General features: G+C 47.5%; 1 protein-coding gene across 1 annotated transcript in view; it reads left to right on the top strand.

Moving 5' to 3' along the window:
• BRINP1 (BMP/retinoic acid inducible neural specific 1) overlaps positions 1 to 24326 on the top strand; it is a 173879-nt gene that overhangs the window by 146737 nt on the left and 2816 nt on the right. The window lies entirely within an intron of this gene.

Raw genomic sequence — 24326 nt, 5'->3', positions numbered from 1 at the left:
CTCTGCAGGCTCAGACCTGTTTCTGGCTTAAGTTCCCCGTGGCCCGGGGAAATGCCATGCCGATGATGATGCACCTGCTGGTGGCAGGCCAGGCCTTGCGTGGTCCAGACCAACCATTTTCTGGATCGTCTCTGGCTTCTCTGCTTCTGGTTGCTGCTGTCCTGGGATTTCTCACTGTTTCCTGAATATGCCCTGAACTTTCAGCCTCTGTGTTCTGTCTGATCCGTCGGACTGTGGAAGGGAGCCCGCGATAGCCCTGACTGCTATGTGACATTATTCTGGTTGCTTGAAAGGTATTATCTATTTAATTTAAAAGTTACTTGACAGATTGGGGCACCTGGGTGGTTCAGTTGGTTAAGCATCTGACTTCCGCTCAGGTCATGATCTTGTGGTTTGTGAGTTCGAGCCCTGCATCGGGCTCTGTGCTGACAGCTCAGAGCCTGAAACCTGCTTCGGATTCTGTGTCTCCCTGTCTCTCTTTTCCCCTCCCGGCTCACGCTTCATCTTCCTCTGTCTAAAAAATAAATAAACATTAAAAAAAAACAGAAATTACTTAACAAAGCAGATTTTAGCATCGCCATCTTAATGGTGAAGAAACTGGGTTAACTAATCCGTCAGCTATATATTGAGGACCTTTGATCAGGGCCTGGAGTCAGCGACACAAACAAGGCACAGACCAGGAAAATTTTTTTTTTATTTTTTTATTTTTTTTTATTTTTTAATATATGAAATTTACTGTCAAATTGGTTTCCATACAACACCCAGTGCTCATCCCAAAAGGAAAATTTAAGGAGGCACCCCCTGGCTGGGTCTTGTGAGTGCAGGGTCCTCACCTGAGAGTGAGAGCCTCCTTAAACACCTGGATGCCTCACTTCCTTCCCTCTGGGCTGACAAGACAGAAGTTCCTGGGTCTTCACAGATCTTAGGGTTTCTTTGCTCCCTCTGAAACTTCTGGGGAAGAAGCCAGGATTGAGATCCAGCCCTTTCAGACTCCATTCTCCCAGGGCATGTGTGAGCTGCTCCCTGGCAGGGGGGGAGTGCGGTGGTTTCTGTAGTGGTGCCTCTGTGGATTCCACAAAGGCATCTCCATCCAGCAGAAGGCAGGTTTGAGGGCTGTGCACCCTGCTTCGGCTAGCGCAGCTGTACCTTGATTTGTTTCATATTTGGGGGTTTTGCACTCAACTTTATTCAGAGAGAAGAGATCCACTCTTTAAAAGAGTAAGGCTAAGTCACATTCACTTACCAGATTTGCGGTCAGCCACGTGTCTGTATAGCTGAGTGCTACCCTTTTTGCACAGAGCAGAGAACCAGCCCAGAGAGGCCCAGTATTTGGTCCAGAGCTACAGTGCACATCAGTGGTTCCCAAGAGGAGGTGATTTTGTTCCCAGGGAGCATTTAGAAATGTCTGAAGACATTTTTGAGTATCATAATGGGTGTGGGGTGCTATTGCACAGGGCAATCCCCACAACAAAGAGTTTATCCTTCGCCAAAAAGTCAGTGATGCTGGGGTCTGGAAGCCCTGCCGTAAGAGGAAGAGACAGGATCCCCCAGCGCTATGATGCTAAATACCGTGTTCTTCCTCGCCCTCCTGGGCAGGCACCCAAAGATTAAAGATCCGTGACACTTCTAGGCATTTCTCTCATGCCAGCCACCCCCACGCACTTACTCGTTTTCCTCTTCATTTTTTCAGACTCAGATCAAATGCCTCCTCCTCCATGAAGTCTTTCCTGATTGCACCAGCCACTACAGAGGCTCTTTAGTCTAGGTCCCCATTACTCTAAAACCCCTACCCATCTTCCCTTTCTCCCCCCACTGTGAAGTCTCCTCCTTTTACTCCTGGCCGTGCTGACCCGTGTGTTTCCCATTCCTTCCAACTCTGAACCCATTGCTTGGCAGCTAGTTTGTGATCATTACTTGGTGGACCAAATAGGATTTGCTCTGGCAGTCGCTCCCTCGCTGCAGTGCGGCGAGTACAGGAACGAAAGAAAGGGGTCCAGTCACAAAATGGCTTCCTTGTCATCTGCAGCAGGTGCCCAAGCTGCCACCACGAGCGAGTGCCCAGATTCCATCTAGATCCATCAGGCTTTGGTCACGTGACCCACATTGGATGCAGTGAGGGATTCAGAAAGGAGCACAGTACACAGGGCTGTGAAGGATGTCTTTCAGAGGAGGGGCTCTGTTAGCAATCACGAAAAACCCTGTGTGTATATATATATATATATATGTGTGTGTGTGTGTGTGTGTGTGTGTGCTTAAAATCAGCGTGTTAGTGCTGCCATAGCAAAGTACCACAGACTGAGTGCATTAGACAACAGAAATGGATCTTCTCACAGTTCTGGAGGCTGGGAGTCTGAGGTTGAGGTGGTCTGCAAGGTTGGCTCCTTCTCAGTCCTCTCCTTGGTGACACGTGGCCGCCTTCTGCCTGTGTCCTCCCGTGGTGTTTCTGCTGTGCGTCTCTGTGTCCTAATCTCTTCTTACAAGGACACCAGTCCTTTTGGGTTAGGGTCCCACCTCAATGACCTAATGTTAATTACCTCTTCGAAGCCCCTTTCTCTAAATAGAGTCACATTCTGAGGTACCGACGGTGAGGGCTTGAACATACGAATGTGGGGGAGATATCATTCAGCCCAGAACCCCAGAAAAAGTGGCTTTTGATCTATAGGTGAAGAAACCCTGCACCCCCAGGATTCACCACACTGGATGCAAATCTGGTGGCAAAGGGTAACATTTAACCATTACCTGATTTTAAACAGATCGATCTGTCAGTTTTGCCGGGTGTCCCCACAGAGAATGAAATGGAAGGTCCAAAGTCGGACACATTTATTAAAGGTGAGAAGAATTTCCAGGGTGCAGGTCACAGAGCACTATCAGTCCTGCCAGGCCTAGGAAGGCTCAGGAGGGCTCCAGAAGGAGAGCAGCCAGACGGGCATTACAAAGAGGAAAGGAAAGGGGCGCCTGGGTGGCTCAGTCCGTTAAGCGTCTGACCGGCTCAGGTCATGATCTTGCGGTTCATGAGTTGGAGCCCCACTTCAGGTTCTATGCCGACAGCTCAGAGCCTGGAGCCCACTTCAGATTCTGCCTCCCTCTCTCTCTCTGCCCCTCCCCTGCTCATGCTCTGCCTCTGTGTCTCTCAAAACTAAATTAAACGCAACAAAAGACAGTAGCAAAGAGGGGCAAAAATGGGCAACGGGAAGAACACCGCATGGAATCACGGGGCTAGACTGCGATCCCGCCCCACCATTGGCAAGCTTCGCGACCTTTGGCAGGTCGCTTCCCTGTTGGGAGGGCAGATGTCCACATCTGTCCACGAGCTGCTCTTCCCTTGCAAGCCGCCAGGCTAGAAGCGTCCCACCACCACCAGGACCTTCAAAGAAAGACCTCCCAGTGTGGCCCTCTGTCCTCCCGCGAGAGAAAACTTGCCCGAATCCTAACATCCCTGCTCTAACTCATCTGGAGAGGATGTCTAGCACTCCACCTTAGCAAGGCAGTCAATTATGTTCATTTAACAAGTATTGACTGCCGGGGGCTGGGGGGTGCAGGGCACAGAAACTCGGCTCTGGGTGGATTCCTCTGAAGCCTTCCCAGGAGAGCTGAACCTCCTTGCTGGCTGTGAGCTGCTCCCTGACATCCGAATCGGAGCTTCTAATGAGTGTTTCTCACACCAGCAGGCAGGGCACCTCCCCGCCACAGAGCAGTGTCAGACAAAGGTGCTAACACAGGGGACCTTGAGCCACCTGGACTGAGCGAGCTGGAGTTTGCAAACGAGCCGATTGCTGTGCGTTGGTCTGTGTGTGCCAGGCTCCGGGGGAGATGAGTCCACTGAGCAGATGCCTTTGCTACCACAGGTGTCAGAGGGGTTTTTACACGTGTTGCAGAGGGGTGATGTCGAGGCGGGGTAGGGGAGGGAAAGAGCACGGGGCTTTAGTTGCACGCAGACTGGGTCCAAATCCTGGCTCCGTGGCATTCCAGCCACGAGGCTCTCCCTACGTCCCCGCACCTCCCTGGCGATGGGATAATAACGCTTTGCCTTCAGGTTAAGTACAAAGACCAAGATTTTGAAATACAAAAGACCTGGTAAAACACCTAAATCAGTTAAGACTGGAGGCAGACGGGGAGAAAGAGGATGCTATCACTTTATACATGTATTCTAAAGGCCAGGCACTGTTCTCAGCACCCGATAATGAATTAGCTCATTTCTTCCTCACTGCCACCCTCCGAACTAGGTACCTTTGCTACCCTACTATTCCTACTTTACCGCTAAAGGAATTGAGGCACAGAGAGTTTAATAAGATCCCCAAGGTCAATAAGTGTTAATTATTTTATTGTTACTTCAAAGAGGTGGCTCCCCCTAAAATTAAGTGGTGAGCCGATAATCGGAGCTAGTTTTAAGGCATCCTGGAAACTCGACGCTGGTCTGGAAGGCAAATGCCACCAATACACTCACCCCAAGATTCAGCGGCTCAAAAAGAACACTTTCTCATCAGCCATCATGATTTTGCAGGTTGACTGGGCACAGCCGGGGGTCCATCAAGGCGGCGGAGGCTGGGGTCATCTGAGGGCCGACTGGACTGGGCGTCCAGGATGACTCACGCCCACGGCTGGCAGACTGCTGGCTGGCAGCTGGGAGCTCGGCCGAGGCTGCCAAGCAGACTGCCTACACGTGCCCTCTCCATGTGGCCTGGGCTGCTTGCAGCGCGACAGCGTCCCGGGACTGGAAGGAAGCGGTGGGACTTTTTGCATCTTAGCTCCGGAAGTTAGACACCGTATTCTACTGGCCAAAGCCCCGCCCAGATTCAAGGGTGTGAATATTGGGAGCTGTGGGTCTTTGCAGGCAGAGGGAATCGTTTTTGGCGGTTAGGTACTACGGGATGAATTAAGTAGAAATAGAGCTAGACGTGACCATCTTACATGTAGGGCAAATAAAATTAATTACAAAACCATAACAGCCTCTTACTGAGCAGCTGTTATAACAGGCAGGAGAGCTGGCTAAGTATAAAGAGTCTACAGTCAGACTGGCTGGGTTCGCATCCCAGCTCTGTCGGCTGCTTACACTGTAACCCTGGGGAGGTCAGCACCAGCCTTGAGCCTCAGTTTTCTCAAGTGTCAAATGGGGCTAATAATAGTGCCAACCTGCCAGGAGGATTCAGTGCTTTAACCCCATCAAATGCGAGAGCAGTGTCTGGTACACGGAAGACACGCGGTTTGTTAGCTTCTTTTCTTGTTGTTATTTTTACCCGGAACTGATACTTTGCATGTAAGTTACTTAGCCCATGTGATAACTCAATAGGTCTAAGTGTTGCTAATGATGAGGACCCATCTACTTCTCCTACTGTCTCTACAAAGTGGATGCCAGTTGGATTTGTTTCATAGATGGGGGAACCGATAAGGCAAAGGTGTAATTAACTTGCCCTGGGTCACAGGGCAGGTATGTGACAGGATTGGAATTGTCTTGCTGACACCATCAGTGGGCTTCATGGTCAAGAGCCTTGTGCAGGCTCTGAGCAGTGTGCAACAGCAAAGAGACGCAGCTGTGCTTGGCTGGGGCGCCCCGTTTTGAGTGTGTGTGATGCCAAAGGCAGGATTAGCTCCTCAAGGGCATGGGGGTGGTGACGGATCAAGATTAGAATTTTATAGGCTGGAATGGAAATGGCCCCCGGTTGTGGAGCCCTGAACCATCGACTCTGGAGCCCAGGCAGAAACCCAAGCGGACACATCAGACCCATCCCCTGTAAGTAGAGAGAGGAGGTCAGGTTCGGTGTAAGTCAACTCAGCAAGCATTTGCTGAGAGCTTACTCTGTGGCGGGCTCTGAAAGCACCACGAGAAGTAAGACCCACCCCACTGCAAGGCTCAGTGTTTGTTGGGATGGGGGCAGCGATGCTAATTCCAGACTGCACTTACCAAAGGGGGATTCAACAGCCAACCAAATATCTATGGGTCCCCATGATGGGTCAGGTTCTTTTTGGGGTCTCAGGGATACCGGTTAGCCTGTTCGGGAGCTGGCACCAGTGTGGCACCACAGTGCTGCAGTTTGGACGGGCGAAGGGAAGGCAGAGACCCACAGGAAAGAGCTGTGGGTGGTTTCACTCCCCAGAGATCCTCATGTTGTGCAGCTAAAAAGGGGCAAAGACTGGCAGGTGGAACTTGAGTTTGGTCACGGCTGTTTTTAGACAAACTGACACTTTCTGAACCTTGATTTTTCTCCTCTGTAAAATAGGGATAATAAAGTCTTCCCCCTGCCTCAGAGGATCTATGTCTGGCTCACCTGAGATGGTGTGTGGGGAAGCACGTTGTAAAACTCGGAGAGCTCTGCAGAAAGGAACTGTGCAAGCAAAGTGAACGAGAAACGTGAAATTCATCAGGAAGCGAACGAGGCTGAGTTTAGGTCCAAGGCCACACGTAATAGTTAACATTTGTAGTTTACCAGGTACCAGGCCCCGTCCTAACCACTTTCACCTCCACGTAATCACCATGATGACCTTATCTGGCAGCACTGACTCATCCCATTTTATGGGTAGGGAAGTTAAGGCACAGAGATGTTAATTGACTTGCTGAAAATTACACTGCAGGTAAGAGGCAGGATTCCGGTGCTAGCAGTCTTTTCCTATAACCTGTAGGCTCTTACACCTCTCCCTGAGGCATGATGGTCCAGGGCACTCAGATCAACCCGCCTAGACTACAAACTGCATGATGATGGAATTCACCTCACTGTTCCTTGTGAAAGAGTGAAGGGAGGACGGAGGGATGGAGAGAGGGAATATTGGGAAAAAATAGGAAGATAGGAAGGAAAGGAGGAAAGGGGGAGGAGAGAAGAAAGCAGCAGGAAATCAGCTTGGGCAGTGCTGGATTCAGCAGGTTTCTGTGCCATTCCGTAAGTGTGGACTGACCACCTCGCCTCCCAACCCAATGCCAGACCCTGAAAGTCACTTAAATACGTAAGCAGCAGGGCCTTTGTCCTCTAAACATCATTATTTAGCATCAGAAGGTGCTTTGGAGAAGGACAGGGTTTGAACCAGAGGACCTGAGTTCAGTTCACGGCTTTGCTGTGTGTGGGCCAGCCTACATCCATAATGGGATGCTCCTGAGAGCCCTGGGTATAAAACTCGTGCCTCGCGTGGGCAGGTGCAGGTTGAGTACTGCACAATTACCCCTCACGTTTCCCTAGAGCGGCTATGTTCTTTGTGGGAATTCTGCATTAAAACTCACTTGGGAAAATAGGGGATTTTTTTTTTCCTTAAGCAATTTGAAAACAGCTGGACTCAGTTACCTTGAGGTCTTGCCCAAATGTAGGAGAAATATCACTCCCAGAGATTGAGAGAATAACAGTTCAACTCCCAAATATTGGTATAAGGTCAGTAATTGAATCTTAGTCCATTTTAATGAGTAGCTTGTACTTCAGACTAAGATCTTTGGCCCCAAATTACAGTGGCCTTTTAACTATATCTCCCAGAATCTACTGTAACCACTTTTCAATCTATGTTGCACGAGGAAGTCAGAGTTATTACTTAAGAAGCAAATTCGGTCTTGTCGCATCTCTGCTTAAAGCCTTTGGTGATGAATCACTGCTCTTAGGAGGAAGGGCAAAATCGGTTTTTTAAATTTGTTTTTAAGATGCGTTTTTAATTTTTTAATGTTTATTTTTGAGAGAGAAAGAGCACAAGTAGGGGGAGGGAAGAGAGAGAGAGAGGGGCACAGAGGATCCAAAGCAGGCTCTGCACGGACAGCAGTGAGCCCAGAGGGGGCTCAAACTCACAAACCCTGAGTTCATGACGAAGTCAGACGCTTCACTGACTGAGCCACCTCAGCGCCCCTTAATTTGTTTTTAAATATTTATTTTTGAGAGAGAGAGAGAAAGAGAGAGTTCAAGTGGGGGAGGGGTAGCAAGAGAGGGAGAGAGAATCCCAAGCAGGCTCTGAGTTGCAGTGAGCGCGATGTGGGGCTCAAACTTGGGAAGCGCAAGATCGTGACCCGAGCAGAAGTCCAAGGCTCAACCGACAGAGCCACCCAGGGGTCCCAGGAAGAGTAAAATCTTAAGCTGACCTATAGTTCTGCCATGATCTGGCCACTGTCTACCTCCCGTCTGTGTTTCATGCCTCTTCTTGGCTCTCACAGCTACAGCCCCACTAATGTTTCAGTTCACGAGATGTACATGCTTCCTTCTTTTTTTTTTTTAAATTTTTTTATGTTTTCATTTTATTTCTTAGAGAGACAGAGTGCAAGTGGGGGAGGGGCAGAGAGAGGCGGAGACACAGAATCTGAAGCAGGCTCCAGGCGCTGAGTTGTCAGCACAGAGCCCGACGTGGGGCTCGAACTCACGAACCGCGAGATCATGACCTGGGCCGAAGTCGGACGCTTAACCGACTGAGCCACCCAGGTGCCCCATGTACATGGTTCCTTCTGCTCCACAGGGCTTCACATAGGCTGTTCTCTCTACCTGGAATGTGTTTTTCCTTTTCCCTCCCTTTCTGTAGCTTCTGTGTGTCCTTCAGAACTCAGCTCCAAAGGCTGTGCTCCTTGCGTTGAAAGGGTGTTGGGACCCATTTGATATGCTTTCCTAACATCCTTAATTCCCAAATGAAACCCCAAACCTCAGGCTACCATAATACCTTTGTTTATATGTTTCTATGTTTATATGGCTCTCTTGTGAGACTGTGGGTTCCAGGCGCATACCTGTACCCATGTTCTTGACCACTTAAACATCATAACTTCTTCGCGTGGCCATTGGCACATGGTAGCTATTGAAAAAAACCTTTGTTCGATGAATGGACAAATAAGTTATTTTCTACGTGGAGTGGGGTCCCAAAGGCATGGTGATGTTGTATTTTACAATTGTGCCCGTTGCCATATAAATAATTTAAGGGTTTCTTCGCATAAACTGTGTGTGGTTAGGTCACCTTCCTCATTCCTAGGTGAAAAAGCTGAGGCTGAAGGAGGTTAAGTGCCTTGTCTGAGGTCACTCAGGGAATTTGTGAATAGACCGTGATTAGAACTGAGGCCCTCAGACTGTGACAGTCCAAACAGTATGGTCACATGGAAACTGCAGATGGGAGATTGTCTTCAACTGACCTGGATCCAAATCCTGAAAGTATCTCTTGTTACATATGTTACGTTGGGAAATGTACCCTATTGAAGAAAAAAAGAAAAAAGCAACAGAAAGAGGATGAAAATACACACTTCCCAGAGTCTATGAAATTCAACAGGATGAAGAAAAACCCGTAGCACTGAGTAGGTCCTTCACGTCAGTGCGATTTGGGGTTTCTTTCCTATGTGCTGTCACCTGATTTTTGTGGAGGTTAGAGTCTTGTAAGGCAAAGCAGATTCATGGCACTTTAACTCGAGGGCAGGCAGTGCAATTATTGGCATTTTCCGATGACTTTGGTTTATTTTTACTTCTCATATTCACATGGCCTTGACCCAGCAGTCCGGGTTTTCGCCAAGCAACGTGTAATTATGCATTGTTGAGATGAAAATCCCTTGGGGGCGTCCACCTCAGGCTCCAATCCTGGGGCCATGGCTTCTGAACCCATGTCAGCTTTTAACATATTTCTTGCTCCACATAGTGTTTAATTGGTGTCTATGGAAAGATTCTGGCCACCAAGATAATTGTTATCCCTACTATGATGACCCTCAGTATCCATGCTGGTTTTGATTCTTCTCTCTGAACCCTATACTTACTTGCCTCTGGATTTAATCTCCATAGACTCCTGCAGTGGAGCAGAGGGATAGGACTTCTTATATTTTATTTGAACTGAAGTCAATTTCAGTTTATTAGACTGACAGTCTCTGCTCTGCCACTTATTAGATGCATGACCTCCAAAAATCTCTAAACCCACCCAAGCCCTTTGTTTCCTCATCTGTATGGTCAGGGTAATAAGAATAGCTACCCTATAGAGTCGATGTCCCAGGCAATTTATAGGATATATGTGAAAACTCTTCGTAACTTACAAAAAAAAAAAAGTGCAGATACAATACTAATATAATCAAGAACACAGGGGTGGCAAACCTTAGATATTTGATGGAGACTCTGTTTTTGCCCCCAAGAAATGAATGTTTCCACTGGAGAAGACAAAGCATAAGCCCGACCACATGTAACAATATAGTAAACAGGCAATGGGATTTAAGATACTTACGACTTCAGGGATGCCTGGGTGGCTCAGTTGGTTAACCGTCTGAATCTTGATTTCGGCTCAGGTCATGATGTCACAGTTTGTGGGTCCGAGTCCCATGTTGGGCTCTGTGCTGACAGCGTGGAGCCTGCTTGAGATTCAGTCTCTCCCTCTCTGCCTCTCTCTCTCAAAAATAAGTAAATAAACATTTTTAAAAAGCTTAAAAAAAAAGGTACTTAAGACTTCAGACTCTGGAGTGTAACAGGCCAAGAAGAAGGTACATTTACTAACAATGTGAACTTGGCACAGTATTAAGGTTTCTGAACTTCATTTGTCTAATGGGTATGGTGGAGATAAAAATCATGCCTAATGTTGGAAAATCAGTAAAAGATCACGTATGTCACTTTTTGCATATAGTAAGATGTCAAAGCACAAGGCTCCTCATCAGACAAAATTAGAGACCAATAGTGTGTCAGTCAATTGAAAAAGTTAAGTTAAAATGGAGACTCTTAAAAGGCATATACATGCTGCACATATATAAACACATTTTATTTTAACTTAAAATGTCTAAATGCATATTCCTTGGCCAGCCTTTTGAAGTAGGGCCAGAATCTTTTTTGAGGGTGTTGGTATATTTGATTTGACATTCTGCTGGCTTTCTTGCATAAACCAGGCCCGTAATTGCATAACATTTCCAACTCTGGTTTATTCAAAGTGAGGAAGAGCTCGAAGACTGTTAAGACAATCTAAACAGTGGTAGATTTTCATGTCCCAATCATTTTCAGGTACTTCCCCCTTTAGTTAAATCGATGACATTTTTTGGCCAGCAAGCGTCTTTCTAGAATTTCGTTCACAGCATGCAAATTAGGTTCCACAGAAAAAGACAGCTCATATTTTAATTGATTTGACTTTTAATTCCATGATATAATAATAGCAAATACAAGTGGCAGAAGCAGATGTGGGAACAAGCGTGCGTGTTACTTGGAGGGAACAGACCAGCGAGTCGTGAGTATTCAGTGTGCCGTGAGTGTCACACGTTTGTCTGAGGGAAGGGAGGGAGTCATTGTGAGGTGAGTCACTCACACGGAGGCCAATTACGTGAGCTCGTCCTGAGACAGAAGCACTTCTTCCAGCTAATTTTCCACTGTTAGTGGGGCAACTTGTGTAAGGTCATATAGTGAGGAAAAAAATGATCATAACAGTTAACGTATGTACCAGACACAGTTTTAAGTGCCTTCCGTATATTTACTCATCGAATCCTTACAGCGGGCCTATGAAATAGATTCTGTTATGGTTCCCTTTGTGAAAACAGAATTTGAGTAGCAGTAGAGGTAAGAAGGGAGAGAAATTCGTTCCTGTTGCAGAAGACGGGAGAATCCCCTGGCCTCTTTGCCTGGATTACTCTATCTGTCCTTTGCTTTTCAGATCAAAACCACACTTCTTAGGATGCATGTCCTGACTCACTAGACCAGTTTGCGCTGTCCTACAGGATGTCTTTACTGCATCCCACACGGCACATTCGCAATGGTGTATTTCATCCCAGACTTACCCTTCTTGACCACAGATTCCGTGAAGGCAGGGACAAGTCGATCCCTCCGCCTCACAGTGATGGAAAAGGTGCCTGGTGCATAATTACACAGTCAGCGCTTGCCAAACTGAAGCGAGGGAGGGAGCTTTTGAGATGGGAGTTTTAGGACGATGCAGGATGATGATGCTTTGCATTCGGGGCAGAGAATGGTTTTCTGTTCTGGAAAGCAGCAAATAAAATAACGTATGTAATCTTAATTGTAAGATTAATTTCATCCAGAAGTGGGAAGTCAGAAAACAGAGAGAGAGCAGAAATCGACATGAGTGCATAGGCTTTAAATCTGACAGCCTGGTGTTAAATCCTGGTGAGCTGTTTGCTCAGTGTCTCTGGTCTTAAGTGCCATCATCTGTAAAATAAGGCAAAAGCAGCACTTCGCCCACCGAGCTATTGTAAAGATTACCCAAGATAATATATGCAATGTTCTTAGCATATAGTAGGTGATCAATTAACATTAACTCTTAGTGTATTGGTCTTAATTGTTATTGAATAAGATTAGACTAGACCCATATGGGGGCGCCTGGGTGGCTCAGTCGGTTGAGCGTCGAACTTCGGCTCAGGTCATGATCTCACGGTCTGTGAGTTTGTGCCCCGCGTCGGGCTCTGTGCTGACAGCTCGGAACCTGGAGTCTGCTTCAGATTCTGTGTCTCCCTCTCTCTCTGCCCGTCCCCTGCTCATCCTGTGTCTCTCTGTCTCTCTCTCTGTCAAAAATAAACATTAAAAAAAAAAAAGATGAGACCCATATGTTGAGATGAAACTCTGGAGAAATTGAATACCTAACTATGGAATTTGTGTATTACCATTTAGGTGATGAGTAGAGAGGAAAAAAAGTTGGAAGAAATGCTATGGTTTAGTAAATCTCTGCTAGCCATTTGAAGTATGAGCTAGAGAATCGATGGAATTTTTCTCCCGGGTGTAAAAAGACTCAGTATTTCTTCCCTGGGTTGTCATGAGCTTTACCACTGATCTCTGGATCACAGCAGTGGCTCTCAAACTAGAGTGGGCATCATGATCACCTAGAGGGCTTTCCAAACATGGGTTTCTGGGCCCCACCCCCAGGGTTTCTGATTCAGCAGGTCTGGGATGGTTCCTGGGTTGCAGATGATACTGATGTTGTTGGTCTGGGGACCACACTAACCTTGGATTAGAATACTCCTCTCAATGGCCTAAGTACACCATCACCTCACTTGGTAGAAATGAAGCAAAAATGAATCCCCCTGAGTGAATCCTATAGGATATTGTGATGTGGGGGGAAAGGAGGTGATGTCTTTGGTTGAAAAAGTTTAAAAACATTTCAATTAGAAAGAAAAGTAAAGTGAGATGGGGTCATATGTATATATTTTTCAAACTTCTTTGGCCATCGAACCCCTTTTTCTTGAACTTTCTCAAGAGAGGGGGTCCCTTAATACACAACCTTACAAAATCAATGCCTTACACCAGATTAAGAGGCAGCGACCCAGATTGTTTGGTGTGGTACCACAGGTATCCTTCCTGTCAACAGATCCTCATCTTGAAGCTTGTCTTCTTGGAGTTGAGTTTCTCACACCTTCTGCTTAGGCAGATGCTAATGGCTTTGTATCCCAGCAGGTACCAGTCCTGCTGAGAGGTGGCATGAGTCCTAACCAGCAGCAGCCAAAGTAACAGCAGGAACGTATTCAGTTCCTGGTATAATTAGAGAATAAATTTACCCCATTAGGCTCGGGGACATTCCTAACCTTTAAAAGTAAGCTAAGACAAATACCTTCTGTACAGGTTATTTTGCTTTGCAGAGGGCTTTCACATCAATGATTTGATCTGATCTTTATACATAAATAACCTGTCAGGGATCTACAGCAATGATTAGTCTCCCACTTACAGGTAAGCAAACTAAGGCTCACAGAAATTAATGACTGGCCTGGCATTATGAAATAATATCCTTCTGCTGCCATTCTACATAGGCATTGTCCTTTATTCTTGCCAAAGAATATTTACATGAATATTTTCACTGAATCTTCATGTACTCATCCGTTCGTTCCTTCCTTCAGCAGATACTTAGTGAGTGCCTACCAGGTGGTAAGAACTATGCAAAGGGGAGTAGTGGAGCTGTCGACGAAACAAGAGGGACCTCACAGAAAGCTTGAAATCCAGCCCATAAAATAAAACTGGCAGAGGACCAGTCTCTCGCCCGTACTTTACCTTAGGAATCAGAGGCTCAGGAAGGTTAAACGACATAAAATTATGAAATGCATAAAATAGCATAGCCATCAGGGACCCTAACAACTAATTTATTCCTGTCATTTTATTAAAGAGTAAAATGAAACCAAGTCTCGGTCAGAGTAGTTGTATTAGTTTGGTATTGTTGGGTAGCACATACCAGAGGCTTAAAGCAATAGACGTTTACTGTGTCCCAGTGTCCTTGGGTCAGGAGTCTGGGCGTGGGATAGCTGGATCTCTGCCTGTGCTTCACAGGCAGGAATACAGACGTGGAGGTTCTGGGGCAGAACCCGCTTCTAAGCTCATTCAGGTTGTTGGCGGAATTCGCTTCATGGTGGTTGGAGCACTGAGGTCACCATTCCCTTGATGGTTGCTGGCCAGGGTTTGCTCTTAGCTCCTGGAGTCCACTCTCCAGTCCCTGTACGCCGACCGCCTGCACCTTCAAAGGAGCAAAGGTGCAGTGAATCCTGCCAGAGAAAATATTCTGCTTGTAAAGGGGCACGTGTGGTTACATTAGGCACGCCTAGATAATCTGCGTATTTTTAGGTCAACTGTGCCAAGTTAACAGGCCACAATCACAGGAGAGATATTTTATCATTTTCACAGATCCTAGGGATTACTGCTGGGAATCTCGGGGGACGAGGGGACATGTTTAGAATTCTGCCTCGTACAGTAACATAGGTTGGTAGTAATGGAATAGGGAAGAGATATCCTGAGTTCTCTTTGGGGCTCACAGTATATAGAAGTGTCAGTATCTATTGCTATATAACAGGTTGACCCAAACTTTAAAGCACCAACCATCATATTATGCTCAGGACCTATGGGTCAGGTATCTGTGCCAGAATTGGCTGAGTGATTCTTCTGTTCCATGTAGAGCTGACTTGAAATCACTTGAATTGGTATTCAGCTGGCAGCTGGATTGGGCTGGAGGTTCCAAGAAAGCTTCACTCATGTGTGTCTGGTGCCTTGGAAGACACAGCCAGAGGCTGGGCTCAGCTGCACACCTCTCCCTGCCCAGCGTTTCTCCATGTGACCACTCCAGTCAGGTGGTCAGACTGCTTGTAGGTGGTCTCAGAGCTCAGAGCTCCAAGAGGGAGTTTCCCAAAGCTGCAAGTCTCTTGAGATCAGAATCCATACACTGGGCGAATTGCTTCTGCCTTCTTGTATTGGTCCAAAAAAAGTGTTCGACTCTCTCCAGATTCAAGGGAAGGAACATAGATCTCCTGTCTCTGAAACAGGTGGATCTGTGAGCCACCTGCCATGCATAGTGGGTTTTGTTTAGTTTTGCAGTGTAATATATTTTAGTCTAGAAAGAGTGCACTCTTCAGAGACCTTGTGAAGAAGCATTCTGTAATACAAAATTGCCCTTTAGAACCTTTGTCAATCAAGATGGTTGTTTAGTGTGTTTATCTTAAGGTTTCCGCCCCTTGCTATGTGTTTCAACTTAGGTGCATTTTTTTTTTTTTTTTTTTTTTTGCTGTTGTTTTGTTGTTTTGTTTTGTTTTCTTGGAAGCTGGTTAAAGGCAGAGAATGTTCCATGATATGATTTCATTATTCGCTGGGTAAATGTATAGTGTGGGTATTTGACGTGGGAAGAGGACTCTGCCAGTTACCGAGTATTCCAAGTATGTGTTCTAGAATCGGGGAAATAACTGTAGGAAATCGTCGCTGGACCCACTGTAGGAAAGACCAAGCTAAAACTCTGTTGATTACCTGACTTCCATAAACACTTATTCTGCCCGGTGGACCACAGTGACATTTTTGTCTTTGGGAATTGGTATCAGTTCAGATCTAGTGTCCAGTAATCCTTGAAAAGTGTGAGTTTTTCCTCTTCCCCAGTGCGTAGTCACCCCAGGTAAAAGGCTACATTTGGGAGAGGTCGGGGGAAGGTGAACAGCATACGTTTCTGCCAGAGTATGGGGTTCTTCCTCAAGGGGATGATTCTGGCTCTGAGCTTCTAGGTACTACTTGTGTGACTTCAAACAAGTCACATAACCTCTCTGGACTCTGCTTCCCATGGACCAGGACTTGTCTAAGCATCATTCAGCCCCAGGATTCTGAAAATCTGTCACTCTAAACCCACAGACAGCTCTCCCTGGAGCAAATTGCTATGTGGATAGTCCCTGACCTACTCATTTTTGTGTGTATGTGTATGTGTCTGGGGGAGGGGAGGGTAGCAATTTGGTGACAAAGACCTATTCTGAGTGCGTATTGAATTGTCCTATTAAAGAAGAGGTGCAAACCCACAAATAACCCCAGGCTGGCTCAGGGCAGTTCACTGTCAGTCAGAGAAGCGTACAAAGTGCCGTCCCAACGATGGGGCGACGAAATGTTTAGCTAAGGATATCTTTGGCGTTGCTTTTCTATTTATGGGGGTAAAAAAAAGCAGGCAGCCAGTGAGGCAGAACCCCACGGCAAGCCAGGGGTGTACCGCGTGGGTGAGGGGTGTGGAGATGTGTGCAGGCAGCTGGGTTTCGCCAGGAGTGATGTAGAGAGTTCCTTGTAACCAGCACTGCTGGGCGTCTCTCCAATCTCATCCCTGTTTGTCACTCTGAATTTGCAGCAAGTAGGGCAGTTTGACTCACTCCGCTGACGTAAGGCAAGAAAATAGGCATCTTCAGACCCTTTCTGTTGTTTTTAGTTTAGTTGTTTTGTTTTGTTTCTTTCTTCCCTGGGGCTCACAAGTGGCTTCCTGTTCGGAATAGAATCTAGAGGCTCAGAGGACCGAGTCAGAAATAGAATGAAGTTCTCACAATATCCGTGGATAGCTCTTTCTTCTCCTCCAGGGCCAATTCCAGTCCACCTCCCCACCTCCGCCCTCCAAGTTGGCCAGCAAGCTCACACACGGGTGAGTTATAATCCCAGCAATGTGACAGCCCGCTGGTGACGTGCAAAATAAGTCACGTCTCCTCCCGGAGCCTGGTTTTTCCTATCGTGAAAGTGAGATTCATGATGCCCTCTTGAACCCAGCCCACAACACAGAAAAGTTGTGACGCTCAAATTAGAAACCCAAACAGGAGAGCTTTCGGGGCGCCTGGGTGGCTCAGTCGGTTAAGCGTCTGACTCTTGATTTCAGCTGCGATCATGACCTCAGGGTTCGTGAGATCGAGACCCGTGTGGGTCTGCACCCTGAGTGAGGAGCCTGATTAGGAGTCTCTCTAAATAAAATGAAATAAAAATGTAAAGTACAGCTGCCTTAATAGCATAATTCTGGATGTTTTAAAGGAATTTTTTTGAAATAAATGTTTTACTGAGGTATTGAAGACACGGAGAAAGAGAAGGTATCACAGATGTACAGCAAGATGACTTGTCACAAGATGAGTTCACACATGTACCCAGCAGCACCCAGATACCAATTAGGGCATTATCCACACTGCAGAACCCGCCCGCGTCCTCTCCTGGACACTGCCAGCCTGCTCTCTGGGGGAACCACTCCTCATCGCTTCACTCACCGCAGCTTGGTTTTGCCCCTTTCCATACCTAATATGTACCTTTAGTAGGTACTTTCCGGTTTTCAAATTCGCTGCACCACTTTTCTCTTCTGCCACTAGCATCGGAGAGTGTCACTTGGGGCACATCCTTTTGCTCAGACTTGGTGGTCCCCATCTTTTTTATTTGTATTCTTTATTTGATTTTAGCCATCCGGCTGAAGGGGTATGTATTTCATTGCAGCTTTTTTTTTTTTTCCTGCGCCTAGAGTGGAGAGCCCGATGTGGGGTTCCAACTCACAAACCGTGAGATCATGACGTGAGCCCAAGTCAGACGCTTAACTGACTGAGCCACCCAGGCGCCCCTCTCATTGTAGTTTTAATTGGCATTGTCCTGATGACTAATGAAGTGGAATTGTGTGTACTTATTGGTCTTTGGAATATCCTTTACTATGAAATGCCTGTTCCTATCATTTGTCTTATTTTCCCTATTGGTTATCAGATTTCTTCTTACTGCTATATAGTTTCTTTCTTTCTTTCTTTCTCTCTCTCTATTTCTTTCTTTTCTTCTTTCTTTCTTTCTTTCTTCTCTCTCTTTCTTTCTTTCTTGGGCAAATCACATTCATTATACAGTGGGTGCATTGTCCAGAAAAATAAAAATTGTGATAATTGCATCTACTCTGATTGAAAGAGACCCAGGAAGGAAGGGCAGACCCTAGACCAGCATAAAGTGCCTTAGACTAGCCCAGCATCCGGCCAGTCTAGGAGTTACCTGTATATTATAAATGCAATCTTTGATTGGCTAGAGGTATTGCAAATGTACTCTCTGACTAAGGGTTGTCCTTTTATTCTTTGAATGATATCTTTTGATGGGTATATTTGATGGTAATATAGCCCCCCCATTAATCATTGTTTCCTTTATGGTGAGCTGTTTTAAGCGATCTGTGTCTCCGCCAATATCACAATAATGCTTCCCTATGTCTTCTTCTAAAAGCCATTCTGTTGATGTTGGTAGTATTGTTACTATTATTTTACTTTTCCCCTTTAGATCTGTCCTTCATCTCTCTATGTTTGCGGATACGTAAGAGATTGTCAGGAAGATGTTCTGTTGTTGTTGCTGTTTTTATATCAGTATTCAGCTGACCCAGTGACATTTATTGAATTCTGACCCTGGGTTTATAATCTGTAACTACTTACTTCAAAGGGACCGTTTTCTGTGTGAGCCAGACGGACACAATAGTTTGTTTTCATGAGAGACACTGTGCACCTACAATATGTCGGAAGCTTTATATATAGTAGCTTACCTGGTTCTCAAACGTACTATGTTATTACTCCATTCTGTAGCTGAGAAAACGGAAGCTTTGGAAGGACAAGCAATTAGCTGAAGGTTAAATAATGAGTAGCGGAGCTATGATTCAATACCCAATCTTTTTCTGACTCCAAAGCCAATGTATTGCTCTCTCTTCAAACATCATGGTGACAGCATTCATTAAGACTGTGGAGGGTGAGTAACCAGAGAGACTAGGGTACTAAGCTACAATCAACTAGTAACTGAGAGCGATATTTTTACCCAGAGCATTTATAAACCGCAGCCGGTTGTTTCTTGCCCTCAGTAACAATAAGGGCTAATGGTTAGTCATCACTTCCTTTCACTGCAAACCTCCCAGGCGTATCTGATCCTGGTTCTGAAGTCACAGTACGTGTCACCTTCCCCGTTTGACAGACAAGGAAACGGAGAATCCACGAGGTGAGGGGACTTATCCAAGGTCACATAGCAAGGTCAAGTATCCAAGGGCAAATAGTGGTAGAACAGGGTCCAGGATGTGTTTTAACCAGCCGGCTCGCGCACCTGTGATCACTCCCCTCCCCTGCACCCCTCGTTGACGTAGATGATCCTTAGTGTACTTCATGACTGTACGGAAGCCCGTTAGCCCCGATTATTACAAAAGATTGTACTTTCTAGCCTTGGGGTCTTAGTCGCTCATTCCTGTGCCTGGCTACTGCCAGGAACAATGAACCGCTCTTGCAGCCCTGCCCCCGGGAACTGCTTGTGCCTTCAGCCTTTCCGTCACCCCCAAAGAGGCTCCCGGGTCCCTCCTTCACTTGTCTCCAGCACATCCATGCCCCAAAGCAAAATGCCGAGTTTGAATATGCAGCTGATGTTGTCTGTCACCTCCTTCCAGACACAGATCTGTGTAATTGCAAAAATTGTTTCATAATCCTCCCCAATTAAGCTCCTGACAACCTAATTTTAAAGACTCTAGTGGATTTCTACATGGCTGTTCTCCCCATTCCTCCTTCTAACCTCTACCTCTGTCCTCTGCAAATAAGACCGATCACTTATTCCACGATGCCAGACTAGAAGGCATCTTCACTGCGGCAACGGACTACAAAACTCTTCTTTTGGTCTTTCCTTCCTTATTGCTGTGAGCCATTCAATGAGGCTCTGACGTCATTTCAAAAACCGAGACAAGCAGGGAACACAGGTTTTTAAGGCAACGACAGAAAGTCAGAGAGGGGAATGAAGGATTAAAAGCTAAATCTTTTTCTGGGGGAAATGAGGCACACAGAGTCGGTCTGATGGCCAGTTATGATTCACACTAGCACATCCAGAGGCCAAGGCTTCCTTCACTTGAGCCCTGAACATTCTGACACCATTGACCTATTCATTGTTATCAGCACGTTGCCTTTAACAGGCACACGCACGCAAGTGCACACACGCACGGTCATGTGCAGCACAACTGAAAAAAAAAAAAAAAGGCAAAAAAACAAAAACAGTGCATCATCAGAAGCCTAGAAACAACTGTTTTGCCTTCCCGGTCTAGAATACGGTCTACAGAGTATACATTTTGTGGCGTATCACTGAATTACTCAGACACCCATTACAATGTCAAAGAAATGCCAAGGAAGAAGCACAGGGCATAAATAAAAGAATAATTCAGAGCTCCAATTTCATTTTTTTTCATTTCCTCTCCACTTTTAAATAAACACTCCTGGTAGGCAAACGGGAATTATGGATTATAGTTTTCTATTTTAGCCTAGATCTGTTTCTCCCCCCCTCTCTCCTTGGCACTCAGTTTGTGTGATCTTCCCTAAAATGCCACTGGCCTGGCACCGCATTCCTGTCTTAGGCAAAACCTCCAATTAAAATCAGCGGGGAGTTTGCTTGAATTAGGAATCCCAGCCTGGGCTCCCCACCCGGGTGGTTCTGAAAGGGAGATGTGTGTCTTTGAAGCCAGTGATGGGAAGCCCTGGGTGGCATAGCCTCTGTCCTCCAAATGACGAGCGACTCCAGCTGTGTCACTGGGAGACCTGTCAGGTCGCCAGAAAATCCTGGCTGAGGCAAAGACAGGGGCCTGCAGGGGAGCATGGCCTGGAGCCTAGCTTCTCCTCGGGTCTGGGTTGTCAAGAGTAAGGAAAGCACAGCGGGGACTGGAGGGGAACACCGGGTTTGGATCCAGAAATCCTGAACTCTGGTCTGCTACATCCATGCTGTGCGACCATGGGAAAGTCACCGTCCCTCTCTGGCCTTCGGTGTCCTCTCAGTAGAAGGAAAAATCACAAAGGAGTCCTAACTCAGGGGGTTGACACGAGGATAGAGGGATAACAGCCACAATGTAGAAAGCACTCAGGAGACACTGATCCTTCGCTTCACCTAAGCAGCAAAGCCTCAGCGTTCAGGTGTACACGTGAGGGGGGTGGGCTGAACATTTCCCAGTCTTCTTCTCGAAGGTTTTCTGCTTCTGTGGTCCAAGCTGCTGCACGTGGCCCTCGGAGGGAGCCCACCAATCAGGCGCCAAGGTTTCCGGGCTTTAAAAATAAAAATGCAGGCTTCTGCCCTCACCTCCTTCCTCCTCTCCTCCCTCCCCTCAGCACCCCTCCTCTCCCGGTCAGATGAATTGAAATCCCATCCAACAGAAAGATGCTGATTTGGATGTATTGGAGTTCATCTTTGGCTGCAAGTGGAAGATGTTCTGGATCCCCAGGGACAGAGAAAAGCCTTTTAAAACTTGGTCCCCGTTGCCTCACGCTGACTGCCTTGCGGTGGGGCTGTGTCAGCCCTTTGTGAGACCCTCCCCTCTGGAACCGGCCTATTAAGCCACTCCTCTGTTGCCAGGGTTGAGGCAGGCTGTCACCAGCTAGCCTGGGAAATGGTATTTATAGATCACAGTCCCTCCTACCCCTGGTCCCCAGCCTTTCCCCGAGCACTTGTCGGTGAGCTCCAATTATCTGTGAATGGAGGAGAGGGATCCTGGCAGGTCCAGAGGAAGCGGGGAATGTGATAATAGGCCCTTCACACACTCAAACTTGCAGTATTTTTCCATGATTTCAATCTATTTCTCTTCTCGTGGCCTGTTTCCTCCTTCTCCTTGCCTCACCGTCATAATGTTACATTCTAGTACGCAGCACCAAGCGTGGTGCCTCTGGGGTTAGAGAGCGTGGAGTGTGAACTCAGAGTAGCTCTGGGTCTCAGACGGGCGTCTCGCTCCTCCAGGGCTCAGTGTCTCCATCTGTGACTCAGTCAGATGGCGTGTGTGAGCCTGCAGCCCAGTGCCTGGTATACAGTGAGTGCTCAATGGTTGTAAGCCGCCGACCCCCGTGGCTGGTTCGGGGTGCCACGCGCAGTGGAGCGTTGCCAAATTTCTGAATACCACTCACTCATCGCTGCCCAGAGCACTGGTTGCCGATGGTGTAGGAGATGGGCCTCGACTGAGGCAGAGTCCTCATTGTGGGAAGCTGCTTGGATCCGGCACAAACACACGAAACCCTGGAATGAGCTCGTTGTTCTGGTTTTGCTCTTCCCCACAGAAGGAGGTCCTGGAAAGCAAAGGAAAAGTTGGCCAAGCTGGGAAGTCAGGGTTGTCACCAGTAACATTGCGTCCGGTCTGCGACACCCAGCCTCCGCTTCCCAGAAAGGGCCGAATCGCCCTGTGAAGGCCCATCCGGCGTCCGCGTTCCCTGAGCCTTTGGGTGCTGACGCATGAAGGCCTGGCCGAACGGCTTCATTTCTGTCCTCCCCTCTCTGATTCCGTCCCCTCGTGGTGGCCCTCTCCAGTGCCCTGCTCCCACGTTGTCTCATCCTCTCCTCTAGGTCGGCCTCCCCCGTCTCCCCCAAGGTCTCCAGCATGGAGACCGGCTCTTCTCTTGCCAGCCTTCCCCGTGCTCCACCTCCCTCCTCCGTGTTCTCTTTCCTCCTGCCCTGGGCCTCGAGCTCCCTGCCCCCCGCCCCCCACCCGCACGCACGCGGCCCCGCTTTAAGTCCTCTGGCTGTATCATTAATGCCTTCTTTGATACGGCCCACAACCTCATGATTATTCTGAGGTCAGGAGATGCAGGTGCCAGGCAGCTCACTGATGCGCCTCAGAGGGCCTCTGTCCCCAATCCCTCCTGCTCGACAGGGCTGGAATCCTAATTCGCCACTAGCCCCTTCGCTCTTTGCAGCATCACCAGGGACTTTCATCTTTTTATTTCCCCCACCGAGGATTCTGAGGGCTCAGCCACAATGAGGCATTGATTCAAGGGGTGAGGGCTGCGGGGCTGACAAAGGGTCCCAATGATGGGACACGAGAAAGGGGGCGCTCTGCGGGGTTATAGAATGCCTTGCAGATGGGAACAGAGGAGCTCTAAATGGGGTACTGTCCTGTCACTTGGAGAGGGAGTGACAGGGGCAAGTGTGGGCCATTTGAAAGAGGCATTTTGGAATGACGCTCTCGTCAGATGGAACCGTGCAATCAGAGACGTGTGGCGGGCCCCTGCAGCTCACAAAAATATCAGATGACTCATAGCCAATATTCAGTCAATGTTCTGGTTTGGGAGGTGGGAGCCGCAAAGCTCATTATCATTCCAGCTCCGTTTCCTGAAGGCTGGGCCTGCTGCTGTTCTCCAGGCTGTAATAGGATTGGTCTCGTGAAGCAGACACTGGGGAGGGCTGGAGCTGTGTGGGTGGACGGGATCGGAAACTAATACCACAGTCCAGAGGGGAGAAGAGAAGTTGGGGTTTGCTTTTTGGTTTTTTAATGGAGAATACGAGAAAAATACTGATTTTGTGCGTTCAGTCATTCAGCGAACATTCATCCCGCAAACCTTTGGGGCGCCGAGCTCGGGGGTGAGATGCTCAGGGAAGGACGGATCTCCCCTCTCAAGCCCTCAAGCCTGGAGGGGAAACTGACAGGGGAAGCTGGGGTCTCCAGTACGGTCTTTTGAATGTGGCCGGGGAGGTTTTATTGCCGGGGCTGGGTGGCTCTGTGGATGTAAAAGGCAGAGCGGTTTTGAGGAGCGCACTAATTATTCCTCCATTTTCTCTTGGCTGATAAGCAACTTGCTTCAAGCAGAGCATTCTGGGAAGCCGTTTCAACACTATCCATTTTCAAATGTCCCACAGAACAAAATGGCTCCCCTCAGACTCCAGAGAGATAGTGAAATCCCTGAGAGTGTCTCAGTACCTTCAAAGGAATAGCTTATTCTCTGGGAGAAGAGTGCTTACTGTTATTACCTGTTTCAATAATTGATCTATGCCAGGCTCTGTGCTAATAAATGCTTTAACTGTATTACCTCCCTCCATCCTCTCACCCGTTGCCTAAGATGGGCTTTATGATTCTCATTTTAGATATGGATACTGGGGCTTAGAGACACAAAGTGACTTGTTCCTGGTTACAGAACTGAGTTTGGAACTCAGCTCCTCTTGGGCCAACACACATGCTTTGTCAACATGGGGTTCTACTCTCTCCCTCGTGGCTCTTGGGCTCAGCGACCACGGCGGCACAGTGGAAGTGAGACAGCTGATAGATTGCTGACATTTCCTTGCACAGGCAGTCTGATGCAAGAGGGCTTCTCTTTCCGGTTTCCTAAAATGGGGGGCATGAGCCACTGCCACCACCGTCATTGTCACCATCCGCACGACCACAGCACACTGCAACCTTAAGGAAGGCTTTCTTGACTCTTGCTTGACATATATTTTAAAAACCAGTAGCTATGAGCCAGGAGACTTCTCCGCTCACTCGCTGTATGACATTGA

The sequence above is a fragment of the Panthera onca genome, chromosome D4 (assembly GCF_046562875.1).
Source record: "Panthera onca isolate mPanOnc1 chromosome D4, mPanOnc1 haplotype 2, whole genome shotgun sequence".
In the NCBI taxonomy this organism is placed as follows: Eukaryota; Metazoa; Chordata; class Mammalia; order Carnivora; family Felidae; genus Panthera; species Panthera onca.
The sequence above is the reverse complement of the archived record's forward strand: the minus strand, read 5'-3'. Positions and strand labels throughout refer to the sequence as shown.